The sequence below is a fragment of the Anomaloglossus baeobatrachus genome, chromosome 11 (genome assembly GCF_048569485.1).
Source record: "Anomaloglossus baeobatrachus isolate aAnoBae1 chromosome 11, aAnoBae1.hap1, whole genome shotgun sequence".
In the NCBI taxonomy this organism is placed as follows: Eukaryota; Metazoa; Chordata; class Amphibia; order Anura; family Aromobatidae; genus Anomaloglossus; species Anomaloglossus baeobatrachus.
In genome coordinates, this window is record NC_134363.1 from 11,652,390 (window position 1) to 11,672,413 (window position 20,024).

The 20,024-nt window shown below is 44.9% G+C and overlaps 1 long non-coding RNA gene across 1 annotated transcript in view; it reads left to right on the plus strand.

The window, feature by feature from the left end:
• The window catches only part of LOC142256997 (uncharacterized), a 117,181-nt gene that overhangs the window by 61,939 nt on the left and 35,218 nt on the right, over positions 1-20,024 (plus strand). The gene's annotated exons all lie outside the window — the stretch shown is intronic.

Sequence of the window (20,024 nt, forward strand, 5' to 3'; positions counted from 1 at the left end):
GATCTGTCTCTTTTCCCGTCTGTCTCTTTCCAGGGCTGTCTCTGTCTCTCTCCATTCATCTCTCCATTGACTTCATATTACCTCACACATAAGCTTCTTATACTAACAGTTTATTTTGTTCCTATAGCAACCACTGACAGTTGCTATTAATGACCTTTAGCTCCCACCTCCATTCAGTTAAATGGAGACATATTTTTTTAAGTGTAACTGTAAAGCACGGGGTTAAATTTCCCTGTCAAAACATAGTCTATGACGTTCCCTGGGTCACATGAAGCGTCTGTGCAAAATTTCGTGATTGTAAATGCGATGGTGCGGATTCTTTTAGCGGATATGCACACACTGAGCTCTATATATTAGATATATATATATATATATATATATGTATATATATATATATATATATATATATATATATATATATATATATACACTGTATATATTCAATTTAAAGATACTTATATTTTGCTGCTGTGTTTTCCTAGATTTAATGGAATTCTACTCCTCTAGATCTGTGTCATTGTATTTTACATTTTGTTTTTTCTTACACTGGTCTGGTTCTTTTTTCTATCTCTTCTATGGTGAGTTCCGGCTTCCGGTTGCTTCCCATCACAGTCCGTTCATATAGTTTGTATCCTTCCAGTGCTCTGCACATTAACAGGGTTATTTATCTACATATTTATCTATTTATGTTTCAATATACTATAAATATTTTGCCTTTTGTGCCTTTAAAAGATTCAAAGTTGCATGCAGCCACCACTAGAGGGAGCTGAGCCTACTGAATGCAGTTTTGCAAATTGAACCCAATAATCAGTCTGTATTCAGTAAGCTCCCCCTAGTGGCGACTGCACACTACTAATAAATCAATGTCTATGAAAGGGAATCGGGGCTCTGTATAAAAAAAGTTACAATGGTAAAAAGCCACACTTCACTCCGGACCATATTCCATATGTATATCTATAAAGGCAATGACACTGTCACAGTGACTGCTGCTCTGGAGGATAACGCAGGATGTAACTCAGGATCAGTACAGGATCAGCAATGTAATGTATGTACACAGTGACTGCACCAGCAGAATAGTGAGTGCAGCTCTGGAGGATAATACAGGAGGTAACTCAGGATCAGTAATGTAATGTATGTACACAGTGACTGCACCAGCAGAATAGTGAGTGCAGCTCTGGAGTATAATACAGGAGATAACTCAAGATCAGTAATGTAATGTATGTACACAGTGACTGCACCAGCAGAATAGTGAGTGCAGCTCTGGAGTATAATACAGGAGGTAACTCAGGATCAGTAATGTAATGTATGTACACAGGGACTGCACCAGCAGAATAGTGAGTGCAGCTCTGGAGTATAATACAGGAGGTAACTCAGGATCAGTAATGTATGTACACAGTGACTGCACCAGCAGAATAGTGAGTACAGCTCTGGAGTATAATACAGGAGGTAACTCAGGATCAGTAATGTAATGTATGTACACAGTGACTGCACCAGCAGAATAGTGAGTGCAGCTCTGGAGTGTAATACAGGAGGTAACTCAGGATCAGTAATGTAATGTATGTACACAGTGACTGCACCAGCAGAATAGTGAGTGCAGCTCTGGGGTATAATAGAGGAGGTAACTAAGGATCAGTAATGTAATGTATGTACACAGTGACTGCACCAGCAGAATAGTGAGTGCAGCTCTGGAGTATAATACAGGAGGTAACTCAGGATCAGTAATGTAATGTATGTACACAGTGACTGCACCAGCAGAATAGTGAGTGCAGCTCTGGAGTATAATACAGGAGGTAACTCAGGATCAGTAATGTAATGTATGTACACAGTGACTGCACCAGCTGAATAGTGAGTGCAGCTCTGGAGTATAATACAGGAGGTAACTCAGGACCAGTAATGTAATGTATGTACACAGTGACTGCACCAGCTGAATAGTGAGTGCAGCTCTGGAGTATAATACAGGAGGTAACTCAGGATCAGTAATGTATGTACACAGTGACTGCACCAGCAGAATAGTGAGTGCAGCTCTGGAGTAGAATACAGGAGGTAACTCAGGATCAGTAATGTATGTACACAGTGACTGCACCAGCAGAATAGTGAGTGCAGCTCTGGAGTATAATACAGGAGCTAACTCAGGATCAGTAATGTAATGTATGTACATAGAGACTGCACCAGCAGAATAGTGAGTGCAGCTCTGGAGCATAATACAGGAGGTAACTCAGGATCAGTAATGTAATGTATGTACACAGGGACAGCACCAGCAGAATAGTGAGTGCAGCTCTGGAGCATAATACAGGAGGTAACTCAGGATCAGTAATGTAATGTATCTACAAAGTGACTGCAACAGCAGAATAGTGAATGCAGCTCTGGAGTATAATACAGGAGGTAACTCAGGATCAGTAATGTAATGTATGTACACAGTGACTGCACCAGCAGAATAGTGAGTGCAGCTCTGGTGTATAATACAGGAGGTAACTCAGGATCAGTAATGTATCTACACAGTGACTCCACCAGCAGAATAGTGAGTGCAGCTCTGGAGTATAATACAGGTATTAACTTCTGTTTAGTGTAGGATTTAATTTTTATTTTTTTTTACTTTTTAGAGAGATACAAGATAGAGATATAACATGGAGATAGTGTTTGGATAATACTTTGTGCAGAATGAAGACCTCAATCTCTGATTTAGATTTTTATGTTGTTGGGCGTTTTACGTTTTTTTTTCCCTTGCACAGATCACGCAGCAGACTTCCTCGCAGTGAGCATGCATGCAGATGCAAATCATGTTAGGAGCAGATTAAACCAATTTGGGTCTATTTTAAAGCCAGCAGCTGTCTTAAAGGGACGGCAGAGATTGCATATGATGTCATTGTAAGGGTAAGAGGCAGGATTCAATGAGCTCTGCTGTGATATTGGGGGTCCAACGGCTCCAAGTCTTATTCCTCTGTGCAAACAGCTCCATATACCTCAGCTTCCTAGACTACTGTACAGTCAAGGGAATTCGGAATCCCCCTTGCCTTTTAGCTGAAATGAATTGTGTAGCTTTAATTTTATCTTGCATGAAAATCCACATCTTTCAGAGCGGAAATCTCCCAGCATCCCCTGCTTGTTCAGTGTCTGCACATATCTTGATGTCATTTATATACCAATGTATTTTAAAATATTAATAAAATACAATAGGGGTGGTCACATTCTGTCCCCTGTAACAGAGGTCACTGCATCTGTATAGTAATCTTGGTTGTTGTACCATATCTGTGTTGTAAGCTTGGTTTTGTTTCTGCCTCTGTATACTAAGCTTGGTTCTGTTACTATAAATATGTTGTAAGCTTGGTTGTGGAATTATATCTGCAAAATGAAAATAGTTGTGGTACCACATCTGTGTAGTTTTGTTTTGGTGCTGTATCTTTGTAGATGTTTATTTGTTCTATTACCTTATCTAAGAAATAAGCTTGTTTCTGTGGCTGTATGTAAGAGAAAAAGATGGGTTCTGGTACAGTATCTATGTAGCAACTTCAGTTCTGGTATTGTGTATATGTTGGAAGCTGGGTCCTGGTACATTATCTATGTAGTAACTTCAGTTCTGGTATCATGTATATGTGGGAAGCTGGGTTCTGCTACAGTGTTTATGTAGTAAGTTAAGTTCTGGCATTGTGTATATGTGGGAAGCTGAGTTCTGGTACAGTATCTATGTAGTAACTTCAGTTCTGGTATTGTGTATATGTGGGAAGCTGGGTTCTGGTACAGTATGTAGTAACTTCAGTTACGATATTGTATATATGGGTGAAGATGGGTTCTGGCACAGTATCTATGTAGTAACTTCGTTCTGGTATCATGTACATGTGGGATGCTGGGTTCTGGTACAGTATCTATGTAGTAAGTTCAGTTCTGGTATCGTGTACATGTGGGAAGCTGGTTTCTGGTACAGTATCTATGTAGTAAGTTCAGTTCTGGTATCGTGTACATGAGGGAAGCTTTATTATGGCGTAGTATCTATGTAGTAACTTTAGTTCTAGTATCGTGTACATGTAGGAAGCTTGCTTCTGGTACAGTATTTATGTAGTAACTTCAGTTCTGATATCATGTACACGTGTGAAGCTTGGTTATGGTACAGTATCTATGTAGTAACTTCAGTTCTGGTATCGTGTATATGTGGGAAGCTGGGTTCTGGTACATTATTTATGTAGCATGATCTGTTCTTCTAATTTATCTAATTAAAAGTTTGTTGTGTTCCTATATTTATGCAATAAGCTTGGTTATGAGATAAATAAAAATAAGCTTAGTTTTGGCACTGCATCTATGTAGCAAGCTTTGTTTCTGTTACCTTTTTTAGGAATTAGGCTAAGTTCTAATATTGTGTTTGTAAAGTAAGTTTGTTTCAGGTATCATATTTTCCTAGTGAGTTTGGTTCTGGTATTGTATCTAAATATCTGTAAACTTTAGCTGGTAAACTAGTTACAGGATATAAAGAAATATGTGCCAAAGCAGATCATTAAAAATTCATGAGGATGAGTACATATGGGAATCGGGCCTGCTAAGCCGACCCTCAGGCTAGGGTAGCCCTTAACTGTCCCTCATCCCAGAGGTACACCTGATGGTGGCAAGGTCTGGACCCCCAGCATAACCCTAACTCCTGAAGAGCCCTGATCTTATACCCGCTCGCCTCCACCACGGAAGGGGGCCATGACTGGAGGGATAAATCCCCACACAAATAGACAGGTAGGAACTAAAACTCACACTCAAATCAGTCAATCACGGAGGCGAAGACAATATGTGCACAGGGGGAAATAAAGAAAAGGAAGGAAATGCACAATGAGAAGAGTATCTTCACAACACACCCCAATAGCCTACAACAGTGCTCCAGCAGCTGAATCACCATGCACCAAGACCGATATTGCTCTCGCTATATTTGGTATGGAGGACCAGGATCCACCATCTTTAAAAGGGTGGAGGCGGCTGTGATAGGTATTCCGTAACCTGTGAGCCCAACAGCAATTCACAGGCTAGCAGGAATTAACTCCTGCCAGACCGATCATCATTGAGCACAAACTTGTCGACACCCGGCTCTGAGTATGCACCCTAGATGCACCAGGGGGTGTGTCAGACTCTGCTGTGTGAACAGAGTCCGAAGTTGCGATGACACAAGATGCGTACAGAGCAGCACACCGCATGACACCAATATGGGGCCTAAGATGGATCCATATCTACCAGGATGGGGGACATATTTACCAGATGGGGGACATATATACTAGGATGGGCTCAAGATGGGGATATACATACTAGGATGGGGAATATATTTAGCAGGATGGGGGTGTATATGCCAGGATTGGGGACATATTTACCAGGATGGGGGCATATATACCAGGATGGGGAACATATTTACCAGGATAGGCCTTGGATGGTGGACATATATTCCAGGATGGGGGACATACTTGCCAGGATAGGAGACATATTTATCAGTAAAGGGTCTAGGATGGGCAACATTAGTACCGGATAGGGGACATTACTACATAAAGGGGAGGAGAGGTAACATGAATGTCTTTATATGATTTATAATGCTACAAGAGTCCATACATCTGACCCACATGCATTGGGGAGCGAAAGTCCACATTTTGCTCTGGGGTCCATCGGACTCTAGTTATGACAGTATCTGGTACCATGCATATGTAATAAGCTGTGCTCTCTTACCACACATATAAAGTAAGCTTGGTTCTGCCACAGTGTCTATGTAGTAAGCTTAGTTTTGGTACTGTATCTATGTAGTAAGCCTGCTTTTGGTACCGTTTATGAGTAATTTTGCTTCCATATCTGTGTAGTATGCTTTGTTCTGTTACTTTTTCTAGGTAGTACGCTTGGTTGTGGTAATGTATCCATGTAGTAAGCTTGGTCTGGTTACTATAACTATGTAGTTAGCTTGGTTCTGGTACCATATTTATGTAGTATGCCTTGTTCTGTTTCCTTTTCTAGATAGTAAGCTTGGTTACAGTACTTTATCTATAAAGTAAGCCTGGTTTGGTTATGTATGTATTAAGCCTGGTTCTAGTACTGTATCTATGTAATCTGCTTTATTTTGTTACCTTGTCTAGATAGAAAGCTTTGCTAACAATATAGTCAGGCATCAGTGACTGCACATACGTGTGTTATCCCTATGCGTAAGCAATCCCAACACTAGCTTCAGTTCTTATGCAGCAACAAGCATTAAACCGGTTAATGATGGACTACTTCTCATGGGCCATCGGTGTTGCATGCCCCCTTAGACTAAAATTTAACATCCAGCCCCTGCAAATGTTTGGTGGTTGTTTTACTCAGTGAATAATCCATTCTCATCGTCTTGCTGCCTCTGTATTGCCTGACGTTGCTGCCAGGGTGTGCTGGTATCAGTAGTGACTACGGCTGATGAACGGGTTTGCCCATTGTGGATATATATTGAGGCCGTCCATCTATGCCAGGTCTTGTAGATCGCCGCCTAATTGTGATAAACTTCGCGGACCAGTGCATTTAATGTCAGGCGGCTGCTGAGCTCCAGGTGCAGAGCGGCAAATAATCCAATCCCCGCTCCTAATGGAAAGCGCATTTAATAGGCCGGTGAGTAATATTCCCTGCAGGGCTCAATATAGTAAAAAATCCTGACACGTCAGTGTGGTGGGAGGTGCGGGGGGCTGCAGAGGCTGACGCTAAACGAGGAGGAATCTGAAGATCATCATTACAAAATAATGATGATATTTCTGGCTATAATGTAGCATTCACCCTGCCCGAGCAGTCAGGTTACCACTAATCCAAACCTATCTCCCCCATTATCAAGGACACTTCTGGATTGGACCAGATTCTGCTCCCCAAGATATGGATTCTATATTTAGTGATGTCATCTGCTGGAGGTGTGTCTTAAATTCATGTGATGTCATCTGCTGGAGGTGTGTCTTAAATTCATGTGATGTCATCTGCTGGAGGTGTCTCTTAAAGTCAGTGATGTCATCTGCTGGGGGTGTGTCTTAAATTCACTGATGTGTCATCTGCTGGAGGTGTGTCTTAAATTCAGTGATGTCATCTGCTGGAGGTGTGTCTTAAATGCAGTGATGTCATCTGCTGGAGGTGTGTCTTAAATCCAGTTATGTCATCTGCTGGAGGTGTGTCTTAAATCCAGTGATGTTATCTGCTGGAGGTGTGTCTTAAATACAGTGATGTCATCTGCTGGAGGTGTGTCTTAAATTCAGTGCTGTCATCTGGAGGTGTGTCTTAAATTATGGGATGTCATCTTCTGGAGGTGTGTCTTAAATTCATGGGATGTCATCTGCTGGGGGTGTGTTTTAAATTATGGGATGTCATCTTCTGGAGGTGTGTCTTAAATTCATGTGATGTCATCTGCTGGAGGTGTGTCTTAAATGTGGTGATGTCATCTGCTGGGGGTGTGTCTTAAAATCATGTGATGTCATCTGCTGGAGGTGTGTCTTAAATTATGGGATGTCATCTGCTGGAGGTGTGTCTTAAATTCAGTGCTGTCATCTGGAGGTGTGTCTTAAATTATGGGATGTCATCTTCTGGAGGTGTGTCTTAAATTCATGTGATGTCATCTGCTGGAGGTGTGTCTTAAATGCAGTGATGTCATCTGCTGGAGGTGTGTCTTAAATACAGTGATGTCATCTGCTGGAGGTGTGTCTTAAATCCATGTGATGTCATCTGCTGGAGGTGTGTCTTAAATCCAGTGATGTCATCTGCTGGAGGTGTGTCTTAAATTCATGTGATGTCATCTGCTGGAGGTGTGTCTTAAATGCAGTGATGTCATCTGCTGGAGGTGTGTCTTAAATACAGTGATGTCATCTGCTGGAGGTGTGTCTTAAATCCATGTGATGTCATCTGCTGGAGGTGTGTCTTAAATCCAGTGATGTCATCTGCTGGAGGTGTGTTAAATTCTGTGATGTGATCTGCTGGAGGTGTGTCTTAAATACTGTGATGTCATCTGCTGGAGGTGTGTCCTAAAGTCAGTGATGTCACCAGCTGGAGGTGTGTCTTAAATGCAGTGATGTCATCTGCTGGAGGTGTGTCTTAAATTCAGTGATGTCATCTGCTGGAGGTGTGTCTTAAATTCAGTGATATCATCTGCTGGAGGTGTGTCTTAAATTCAGTGATGTCATCTGCTGGAGGTGTGTCTTAAATTCAGTGATGTCATCTGCTGGAGGTGTGTCTTAAATTCAGTGATATCATCTGCTGGAGGTGTGTCTTAAATTCAGTGATGTCATCTGCTGGGGTGTGTCTTAAATTCACTGATGTGTCATCTGCTGGAGGTGTGTCTTAAATTCTGTGATGTCATCTGCTGGAGGTGTGTCTTAAATTCTGTGATGTCATCTGCTGGAGGTGTGTCTTAAATTCACTGCATCATCTTCTGGAAGTATGTCTTAAATTACGGGATGTCATCTGCTGGAGGTGTGTCTTAAATTATGTGATGTCATCTGCTGGAGGTGTGTCTTAAATTCTGTGATGTCATCTGATGGAGGTGTGTCTTAAATTCTGTGATGTCATCTGATGGAGGTGTGTCTTAAATTCATGTGATGTCATCTGCTGCAGGTGTGTCTTAAATGTGGTGATGTCATCTGCTGGAGGTTTGTCCTAAAGTCAGTGATGTCACCAGCTGGAGGTGTGTCTTAAATGCAGTGATGTCATCTGCTGGAGGTGTGTCTTAAATGCAGTTATGTATGAACCACTAGCAATTATTGTATAGAGTAGTAGTTATCAAAAAAACCACTATTAAATCTACTCTTATAAAATTGTTTATTATATTTAATTAAAACAGAACAAATAAATTGTTCTTCTAATAAATATTACGAAACATAGAAAACATATATCAAGTGCAAGTGTCAGACAAACAGTGCCCTCGCCTGGGAACCGCCCCAGACAGTGTTAATGAACAAGTGAAGTGGGGGCGTTGATTCGTCACTGTCAGAGTGATACTGCTTGATATATGCTGTGACTACCCCTCATAGGTTAGATTTCTTCACTAAGTAGAGCCTGAGATAACGCTGTAGGTGTATGTCAGTCTCACCGTCCTTGCTCATCTCCAGCGGGGGCTACCACCACCAAAATATCGTGATAAAAAGTGTAGTACAAATATACAGAACCATAGACAACAGAGACAATAGGCGTTAGATGTCCAGGGTTCTTCTATTACATAGGTTTCCCTAGTTTGGAAGTACTGGAAGGTTAGGTTAGAGCTTAGAGTACCACTTAGCTTGTGGATCTCCTAGCTCTCCCGACGCGTTTCACCCCCCTAACGCAGTATGGGGGATCATCAGGGGATATAGAGGAATCACTTCTTGGAAAGAATGACACAAGATAGTTGATCCCTGTGGTTAAGTACTTGAGTTCTTGTAGGGTGACTATCTCCAATCTAGATAGTGATCACAGTTTCCCATCAAATTAGTACCTTGACTCTCCGTAGTTGAATGTTCAAGCATAACGGGTACGTCTATTGTAGCCGGGAAGTTGAATCCAATGTTCGAGTTTTTGCACTATGTGTCTGGGTCAAAAACAGGTCCTTCTGATAACCTGACAGATCCACCTATATGGTTTGGAAAGATATAGTTCCTCAGGGTATGGCTGACCACTGGTTTTTTGCCTGTAGATAGCAAATCATATAAAGATGTATGACAAGCAGGTGTCCCTAGTTGCCTGCCTTCAATGACATGTGCAGGGTTTAATCCTTTCTTCTGTGAGGAGGCGGAGAGGGCAGGTCTGTCATGGGACTTATGGCTATATGTAGACTTCAGGTGTATATTCCCCTGCTGTGAGCTCAACCAGCAAAGACTGTCAGTCCCGAGTGGAGCACTCTATACACGCTGGGAGCCCACGGTCCACGGACGTCAGGGGAGGATGCCAGGGGAGCCTTGACAGGAACTAGCAGACAAGGTGGCTCCCCTGGCATCCTCCCCTGGCATCCTCCCCTGACGTCCGTGGACCGTGGGCTCCCAGCGTGTATAGAGTGCTCCACTCGGGACTGACAGTCTTTGCTGGTTGAGCTCACAGCAGGGGAATATACACCTGAAGTCTACATATAGCCATAAGTCCCATGACAGACCTGCCCTCTCCGCCTCCTCACAGAAGAAAGGATTAAACCCTGCACATGTCATTGAAGGCAGGCAACTAGGGACACCTGCTTGTCATACATCTTTATATGATTTGCTATCTACAGGCAAAAAACCAGTGGTCAGCCATACCCTGAGGAACTATATCTTTCCAAACCATATAGGTGGATCTGTCAGGTTATCAGAAGGACCTGTTTTTGACCCAGACACATAGTGCAAAAACTCGAACATTGGATTCAACTTCCCGGCTACAATAGACGTACCCGTTATGCTTGAACATTCAACTACGGAGAGTCAAGGTACTAATTTGATGGGAAACTGTGATCACTATCTAGATTGGAGATAGTCACCCTACAAGAACTCAAGTACTTAACCACAGGGATCAACTATCTTGTGTCATTCTTTCCAAGAAGTGATTCCTCTATATCCCCTGATGATCCCCCATACTGCGTTAGGGGGGTGAAACGCGTCGGGAGAGCTAGGAGATCCACAAGCTAAGTGGTACTCTAAGCTCTAACCTAACCTTCCAGTACTTCCAAACTAGGGAAACCTATGTAATAGAAGAACCCTGGACATCTAACGCCTATTGTCTCTGTTGTCTATGGTTCTGTATATTTGTACTACACTTTTTATCACGATATTTTGGTGGTGGTAGCCCCCGCTGGAGATGAGCAAGGACGGTGAGACTGACATACACCTACAGCGTTATCTCAGGCTCTACTTAGTGAAGAAATCTAACCTATGAGGGGTAGTCACAGCATATATCAAGCAGTATCACTCTGACAGTGACGAATCAACGCCCCCACTTCACTTGTTCATTAACACTGTCTGGGGCGGTTCCCAGGCGAGGGCACTGTTTGTCTGACACTTGCACTTGATATATGTTTTCTATGTTTCGTAATATTTATTAGAAGAACAATTTATTTGTTCTGTTTTAATTAAATATAATAAACAATTTTATAAGAGTAGATTTAATAGCGGTTTTTTTTAAATGCAGTGATGTCATCTGCTGGAGGTGTGTCTTAAATGCAGTGATGTCATCTGCTGGAGGTGTGTCTTAAATGCAGTGATGTCATCTGCTGGAGGTGTGTCTTAAATGCAGTGATGTCATCTGCTGGAGGTGTGTCTTAAATGCAGTGATGTCATCTGCTGGAGGTGTGTCTTGCATTCAGCGATGTCATCTGCTGGAGGTGTGTCTTAAATTCAGTGATATTGTTGCGGGCAGGGGCCGCTGCCGCTTCTGGGGCCACTCGGATCTGGGTATGCTTCTGCGGCTCAAGTGGTGACCGGACCCGGGCTCGCACGGCCGTCCGTCCTCACAACCGTCAGAAAGGGATATTTACAGGGGATTAATGTGTCGGTGATGCCACCCATGGGTTGCGGTGAGGGATGGTGACACCGCCGTTGCCCGGTGATGGGGCGCCCGGGGCTATTGGAGCAGGGGGCTGCAAGGTTGGATCCCCTCCACGAGTAGGGGAAGTGTAGTCCCGGGGCCCTCTGTGGTACACGGGAGTAATGGCTGCTGGAGGGGTGCGCTGGGTCGGACAGGGGATCAATGGTGTACTCACTGTCAAGAATCTCACACCAGTCCAGTAGTAAACCAAGTTGCCAGTGACCGGTCGCCATTGGCGGATGTATTCGGGTCCCACACCCTGGTTAGTGACTAGGTATCCCTTCCTCCTGCACTCTGTTTGTCTTTCCTTTTGGACGACTTCGCATGGAACAGAGAAGTCCCACTCCCAGTACTGTATGTGTTTTGGGAGTTGTGGCCCGCAAAATGTGACCCTTGGGATCTCTGTGGGTTCTGGCGGACACCCTATCCCCCCGCGTTGGGCTTCCGTTTCGTTCTCTGAGCTTCTGGAGAACAAGGCCTGAAACCTTGTCCTCTGCTGGTTGATTAACAAGGGTCATGCAACCTTCCTCGTCCTAGGGTCCAGGCACCCTGTCTGTGCACGGCCTCCGGACCGGATTCCCGCTGTCAGCACCGGGGGGCTACAACCCTGCCCCGGTCCACTTAAGGTCTCCCGCGACCGGATCTCCGTCGCCTGTGGCCCTGTTCACTGTCTGCCACCTAGCCAGGTAGTCCAGGGGTCCCTACCCCTGACACCACTGCACGTCCTCACTCCACTGTCAACTGTCAACTCCTTCTGTCTTGTTCCCTCCCCTGACACTTCAGAACCCTTAGGTGGGCGTTCTCATCCGCCTGATCCCACCCACTGGTGTGTCCTTATTATCATGAGGGTGTGGTTAGGCTTTACCGTCTGTGTGTTGTACCTGGGTGTGGGTTTTGGTGGTAACAAGGAGGGTGGACTACTTCTGTGACTACCTGCTTTTACCAGGGCGTCACAATATCATCTGCTGGAGGTGTGTCTTGCATTCATGATGTCATCAGCCTTGCTTGGTCTCATCATTAACCTTTGCTACTTTGCCATTTGGATCAAGGGTACTGCTCCTGTCTTCTGGACTGGGCTCCTGATTTCCTCCAGATTTTTTTTGCTCAATTACCTTAGAACCTTGGATGATGATGGGGATCAGCGAGGAAACAAAGATCCACTTCTGTCCTTCATAGATGGCAGTGGTCATACATCATGGAGTGAACCTAAACACCCATGGGAAATTAAAACAGGGAAGCCCTACTACAGGAACTCGCCACACCCAACTGGTCCCTGTAGAGACTAGAAAGACCCCAGCTGCAAAACTCAAAACACCACCTCGGACCTGACTCCCTAAAAGGCTGTTGAGATGTTTCTCATACCTCCTGAAGGACCAGAGGAGAGGCCACAACAGACTGCCAACAAAAGGAAAGGAAGGTGTGGATGAAAATACAAAAACCCAGAGTGACAAAATGGAAAGCTAAAGAGAGCTACAAATAAGTGGATCAAGTAAAACCTCTCAGAAACCTAAAAGAGGTGAAAGAAAACAAACCGACCCACTGTAGGAACTAAACTGGTGTTTACCCAAGAAGGTAAACTCTAAATTTAAATGGCAGGAACTACTAAACACAAGTCCTCCTAGAGGTGTAGCCAGCAAAGGTGAACATATAAAACCCAACCCAGAATGTGATGGGGTAGACCTAACTCGGAAAATGAGAAACACCTGGAGAGGAGCAAACCAAGAAGGGAGAAAAAAGACAATAAGAACCATCAGCAACTGGATAGAAAAGAAAAGCCCAGAAAACAAAGGATCCGACCATACAGCAGAAGGTCACAGGATCGAATCCCCAAAACGAGCCATGACAGGTGGTGTTGAAGGAAGGCACGGACTCTGGGCCATACGGGCACCGCACTCTTTCGCTAAGGAGACTTCATGTACACGTGTGACCTTGGGTGGGGTGCACACTTACTGGTTTCTTCAGGATGGTATCCATGCCCCACTGGTGGTCCTTGCCGTAGACAAAATAGTAACCCACATAACAATAGAGCTCATTTGGCAACCATACTTGTTCAGTTTAATCTTCACACAGTTATGACAGACATGGCCTCTCTCCTCATGGTTCTGTTTCTGGGGTACCCTTTTGTGATCTGTCCCCCCGCTAGCTTGGAACTTGTCATCAAGCTGCCAGTTCTGTGTCTCCATTCCCCCTTTACTTTTACTTTTGTCCGCTTCTGGGCCCCGATTGCTGCTCTGGTCACATGACTCTCTAAGCCCACTGGGGTGATCCGTAGGCTCTGGACCTCTTGAGGTTATCTCAGTGTTCCCTGACATTGTAGCCACATCTTCTCTTACTCTAACCCTATTCAGAACTGGCACCCCACATAGCCCGCGTCACTAGCCAACCCACTTGACCATCTCCTTCTCTACCTCGACTTAACCCTGTCCTACCTCATATCTAATCTACCACTGCTCCAGCCTGCCCGAATCTACGCTGGACCACCTCTACAGTGTTACCACTCATCACCCCAGTGTCCTTAGACATGTCATTCTGCTTCTCTTGACTTCTAGTTTGGGGAATCACTAACCTCATCGGGAGAGGTTGGCACCTGTAGAGATGTCAAGAATTAGAGCAATGCTCACATAACTCAATCTTAAAGGGGTTGTCCACCATTAGGACAACCCCTTCTGATTCCACATTTTCACCAGGTAAAATTATAAACCCTTTACTCCTTTCCTGTACCGGTGCCACAATGATGTCTGGACTCCCAGTGCCGGGGCTTACATAGGGTACATAGGGTTGTGACATCACTCAAACCCAATATCTAATCAGCGCCAGCTTCCTTCTCCTCATCTTCGGACCAATGAGCAATCAACAGGAAGTGGGTGGAGCTGCAGAGCTCACTTCCTGTTATCTGTTTTGGTCTGAAGGCGGAGAAAAGGAATCCAGGGCTGATTGGATGCAGGGCTCATGTGACATCACAACCCTATGTGAGTCCCGGCTCCACAATCATGGGCACCGCTAGAAGGGCGTGGGTACGGGAGGACATTATAGGCTTTATTATTGTACCTGGGGAGGAAACATGTGGAATAAGAAGGAGTTATCCTAGTAGTGGACAACCCCTCATCTTTGGACCAAATGATCCATCAACAGGAAGTGGGTGGAGCCGCAGAGCTCCCTTCCTGTTATCTCTTTTGGTCCAAAGGTGGGGAAAAGGAAGCCACTGCTGATTGGATGCGGGGCTCACGTGACGTCACAACCCTATGTGAGTCCCGGCTCCACGATCATGGGCACCACTAGAAGGGCGCAGGTACGGGAGGAGAGTATAGGGTTTATCATTGTACCTTGGGGAACATGTGGAATCAGAAGGGGTTATCCTAGTAGTGGACAACCCTCATCTTTGGACCAAATGATCAATCAACAGGAAGTGGGTGGAGTCGCAGTGTTCACTTCCTGTTAACTCGTCTGGTCCGAAGGCGGGGAAAAGGAAGCCGGTGGGTGCCGATTGGACATTGGGTTCGCCTGACGTCACAACCCCATGTGAGCTGTGCCAACGTGATCCTGGACAAGAAGGGCCCCAGCATGGGATGTGAGTATAGGCTTTATTTTTTGGGTTATCCTAGTAGTGGACAACCCCTTTAATGTTCTCCACCTCCACCCTATATAGATGGCTTCATTCTGCTCCAGAAAAGCTTATGGACCTTGATTTTGCTTGTGTCTGGACATCATTAACGCTTTGCTAGTCCAGCATTAGTTCTATACACAGAGGACGCACATTGGAGACATAACACATCTCCTTAATTATTTATTTCAATTACAATCATTTTGGAAAACTAAGAATTAGATACAATGTGACAAATAGAAAGCAGATAACCATTGTAGCTCCCGAAGATTTGCCAGGGGGCGATGTCCCAGCTGGTTCATTTCTGGTGTGGAGTAGTGATACTGCCAGGGGTAGCACAAGGTTCTCATATCCCTCAAACCACATGGAGACATGGATTTTAGCTCCATGTGACACTAATACCTTCTGACATGAGCTGCAGTAAGCACTTCCAGCAGGAAAGACATTTTCTTTAGAAATAGACAAGGCTACAAGTGAGCTGCTCGTCTACCAGCATTATGATCTCCAGCAGCAGCGTTGTTTGAAAGGACCACGTTAGATAATTTGACCAATTTGGGAGAATTACTAGAACGTGAGATGTGGTTGCAGGTCAACTTCTTCTTCCATAGAGGATCCCCAAGACAATCCTCTAAGAACAACCATAGATATGTAAATGTATCACCATTAGACGTCTGTAATCACCCAACTTCATTGGACCATTGGTCTTGACTGTTGTAGGACTACGTAACCTCATTGAGACACTGGTCTTGTAGAATTGCCTAATCCTACTGCACAATTGGTCTTGTTTTACGATAATGGCCTTCAAAGACCAACTCTCCCCATTTAACCAAAGAACTTGCCTGAATGCCCAACCTTGATGGACCGTAGATCACCTTAACCCACCACACCATTGGTTCTGTATGATCATAAAACCCTACGTGTCCATTGGGCTTCAATGACTCAAGCCCTTTGGACTGTTGGTTTTGCATGGACACCTCATATATTTTTGCATCCTACATACAGCGAAAAAGGAACGTATGTTGGAACTACAACAGGACTTTGGAGTTATCAAACCAGCTTGGACTAAGGAAGTTCTGATGGAAACCTATGGCATTGATGGATGGCTTATAATACTGAGAGTTGGAGAAACCTTGTAGGATCTGCTGTATGTGTATTATGGGTTGAGCTAAAGGTTACGTCTTCTACGGAAGCTGGAAACCTCTAAATGTTGGTTGACCTTCAGGAGGAATACTTTACATTGGCACTTATGCATGCCAAGAGTAACACGGGGGCTGCAAATAAGTTTTGTGACCTTGGAGAACTATCACTGTTTGGTTGGACATGGTGTCACGGGTGTGTTAAGGTTGACAGACAACCCTGTGATGTCCGGCAGCATAAGGTCACTGTGTTTGGTCACACAAACTGCACCTTGATATTTCATTGTTTCCTCTGTGGTGGGAATGGAGTTGTGTGTGTCTTCTCTGTTAGGGTTTACTCTTCCCACTTTAGGACCCTGCGGAGATCTTTTCCTTTCAGCTGCTAGTCATTGTCCCTCTGTGTCTCTATATACCTGCATTTCCCCTTGGTATGTTGCTGGTGATAGAGTTAAGTTTCTATACAGTCTGGATTGCAAGCAGTCGGCTTGTAATCATCTAGAGAATTTTTGTATGTTGCGGTTCCTCTCCCCTAAGTGATCTTGGAGATACGTTTTTTGTTTGCTTCCTTGTTTGTGTTCTTTAGGACTTAGTGGGGTTCACTAAGCACTCATCCTTGCCCGTTCATTACCTACGGCTCAGTTCAGAGTCAACCAGCGCCAGGTATCCTGCTCAGTGCATAGGTGCGGAACCTACCTAGAGACATCAGGGTCAGCCAGGGACAGGTATCCTGCTCAGCGCATAGGTGAGTAACCTATCTAGGGTCGTCAGTGTTAGGCAGGGCCAGGTATCCTACTCGACCCATAGCTGCGGAACCTATGTAGGAACGTCAGAGTCAAATATCCTGCTCAGCACATAGGTGCGGAACCTAAGGAGGGACGTCAGGGTCAGCCAGAGCCAGGTATCCTGCTTGGCACATAGGTGCGGAACCTATGGAGGGACGTCAGGGTCAGGTATCCTGCTCGGCGAATAGGTGCGGAACCTATCTAGGGACTTCAGGGTCAGCCAGGGCCAGGTATCCTGCTTGGCACATAGGTGAGGAACATTTTATCAGGGATCACCATCTCCCCCTCGCCTAGACATAGGGTTTCCCTCTTCACTCACCTCCTTTTTTCACCATTTGTTCTGTATTTCCCCAGACCTAGCATGACATATGGGCAACATACGACATCTTCTACCATCTACTCAAAAGAGGATTGGCCAAGTCGATAGAACATTGATATCAATCTGAGCAAACATCTTGATGGATGGTTCGAATTGGCATCTTTGCTTAGCATCTCCAAGGCATCTTCTGACATCTCAACATATCTTGGTGGAGTTGTGACCACCAGCAATAAACTCTGAGGATCCATCAACCTTCTAAACCTTGTTGGCCCCAAAGGGTTCTGCAACCCTTTATTTTGGGGATCACTGTAGATATTAGCAAGTGTGATCTCCAAATACACAAGATCTTGTGTTTTTATGAGGTGTTCAAAAGTGTATCAATATGGAAACCTCCGGTAGTGAAGATAGCACCGATGTCTACACGTCAGGAGAGCCCAGAGGAGACACAAATGTGCCTCCATCTCTGTGGTTGCCTCATCTTACACTTTAGTATGAAGCTCAGCAAGTGTTGGCTTTTACACCGAGCACTCATGGCAGGACTCGCTCTTCGCGTCGCAGTCAGCAGTTTTTGGTTAGCGGGGGTTAAATTAAAGCTCGCAGCTCATTAATAATGCAAACTTGCTGAATCGGTGCTTTCTGGCTCAGCGGAAACCAGGCAAAAGGGCGATAACAAAAACAAATTAACCCCTTCAAGCAAAGTCCTATCGGAGGCTAATTTTGAGCAGTAATTAGGTTTTATGGCCGTCACACGAGAGACAGTGGTGGAAAAAAAACATTAATTCCCTCGGGCTCTGTCTGTGCCAGAATTACAGTTTCATTAACTGAACGTTGTTGGATCAATCGTAGGATTTGTGGCTTTATTGTTACACCATTCTTCCCATTGGTGCTATAATGGAGATTGGTGGTCCCACGAGTCAAACATAGACCACCATGAGGTCTATGGAGATCAAGAGTAGGTTCTATAGGACCATGGACTCATGCCAGTATATATTTTGGTACTGGCCGGTGCGGCTACTCCAGACAGTTTCTAGTATGGCCAACAGTCCATGTGGGAATTATAGACCATTGGAGGTCAAGCCCGGTTTGGGTTCATGAGCAATGAAATTTGGAGAATCAGTCAATAGGAAAGTGGTGAGTAAAAATCAAGTTCTAGATCATCCTACTTTGGATCTGAGCTAGTGCTGGTTGCCCCCAAAAAAGTGACTGGTCTTTCAATATGGCGCCCATTCAATTTACAGGCTGCATTAATATATTGTGGATCACCAGTGCCTTTAATATAAGTTTTCAAGGATGGAGCCATTGGTGAAACCAACAGCGTTCATAGTCAAATATCCCGAGTCTCACTTTTCCTTATGAAGACTCTGCTACCAGCAGAGGGTGCCGGTTATTCTCATTCATTAGGATGCTTGGCCTGGAGGTGAAAGGAGATGGTGTTGACCTCTCGTGAAGTTGCTTTGGTGGCTGCAGTCTTGGATCAGACTTCAGCAGTACGTTGTTGTTGTTTTCCCCCCAGTCTATCTTACCTTCCCTTGGTGTGTGGTTTTAGTGCAGTGGTGGGACTAATGATCCTTACCTTCCCATTCACTAGCCAGGGTTTAATGCAGGGTCCCTCAGTGCTTCAGGATCCTGCTTGGCGACAGGTGATGGAGGTGAAAGGAGTTGGTGTTGACCTCTTTTGAAGTTGCTTTGGTGGCTGCAGTCTTGGGTCTGACTGCAGCAGTTTGTTGTTTTCCCCCCAACCCCCCCCCCCCCGTCTGTCTTAACTTACCTTGGTGAGTGGTTTTAGTGCAGCGGTGGGACTAGTGATCCTTACCTTCCCATTCACTTGCCAGGGTTTACTGCAAGGTCCCTCTAGGCTTCAGGTTTCTGCTTGGCGAAAGGTGAGGAACCTGTACAGGGACTGACTAGGACTGCAGGGTACAGCGACAAGTGAAGGTGTCCATCTTCCCTCTCACTAGCGCTAGGGTCCACCATTGTTTTTGTGTCCCTCTCATTTGTCGTGATGTTACCCCTGTTGTGTGTTCGGCGTCACACCAGACCTTCTGCTAGTATTCCCTGCCAGCAAGCAGTCTCATTAAGAATTCAGGTGTTTCCGGTTTGGACCACTCCCAGTCCCTTTATATACCCTGTGCTACCAGCAGAGAGTACCGGTTATTCCCATTCATTTAGATGCTTGGCCTGGAAGGGAAAGGAGTTGGTGTTGACCTCTTTTGAAGTTGCTTTGGGGGCTGCAGTCTTGGGTTTGACTGCAACAGTTTGTTGATCTTTTCCGCCCATCTGTCTTACCTTCCATTGGTGTGTGGTTTTAGTGCAGCATTGGGACTAATGATCCTTACCTTCCCATTCACTAGCCAGGGTTTACTGCAGGGTCCTTCTGGGCTTCAGGTTCCTGCTCAACGACAAGTGAGGAACCTGTATAGGGACTGACTAGGAGTGCAGGGTACAGCAGCAGGTAAGTGAAGGTGGTGTCCATTTTCACTCTCACTAGGGCCCACTGTAGTTTGTGTGTCCCCGGTGTACCCCTTGTTTGTCGTGGTGTTACACTTGTGTATTTAGCCTCACACCGGACCTTTCTTAATCCATGTCGTGACAGCTAGCCACACCAAAGGGTTCCAAAATAGTCAGTGTGGCACTTATTGTAGCATGGACCCATTGCACCAGCTCAGTTTATGCTCTAGCAGTTTTTCCACTTTCCGAGATACTGTAGACCAGCGTTGTCATTTTACTGG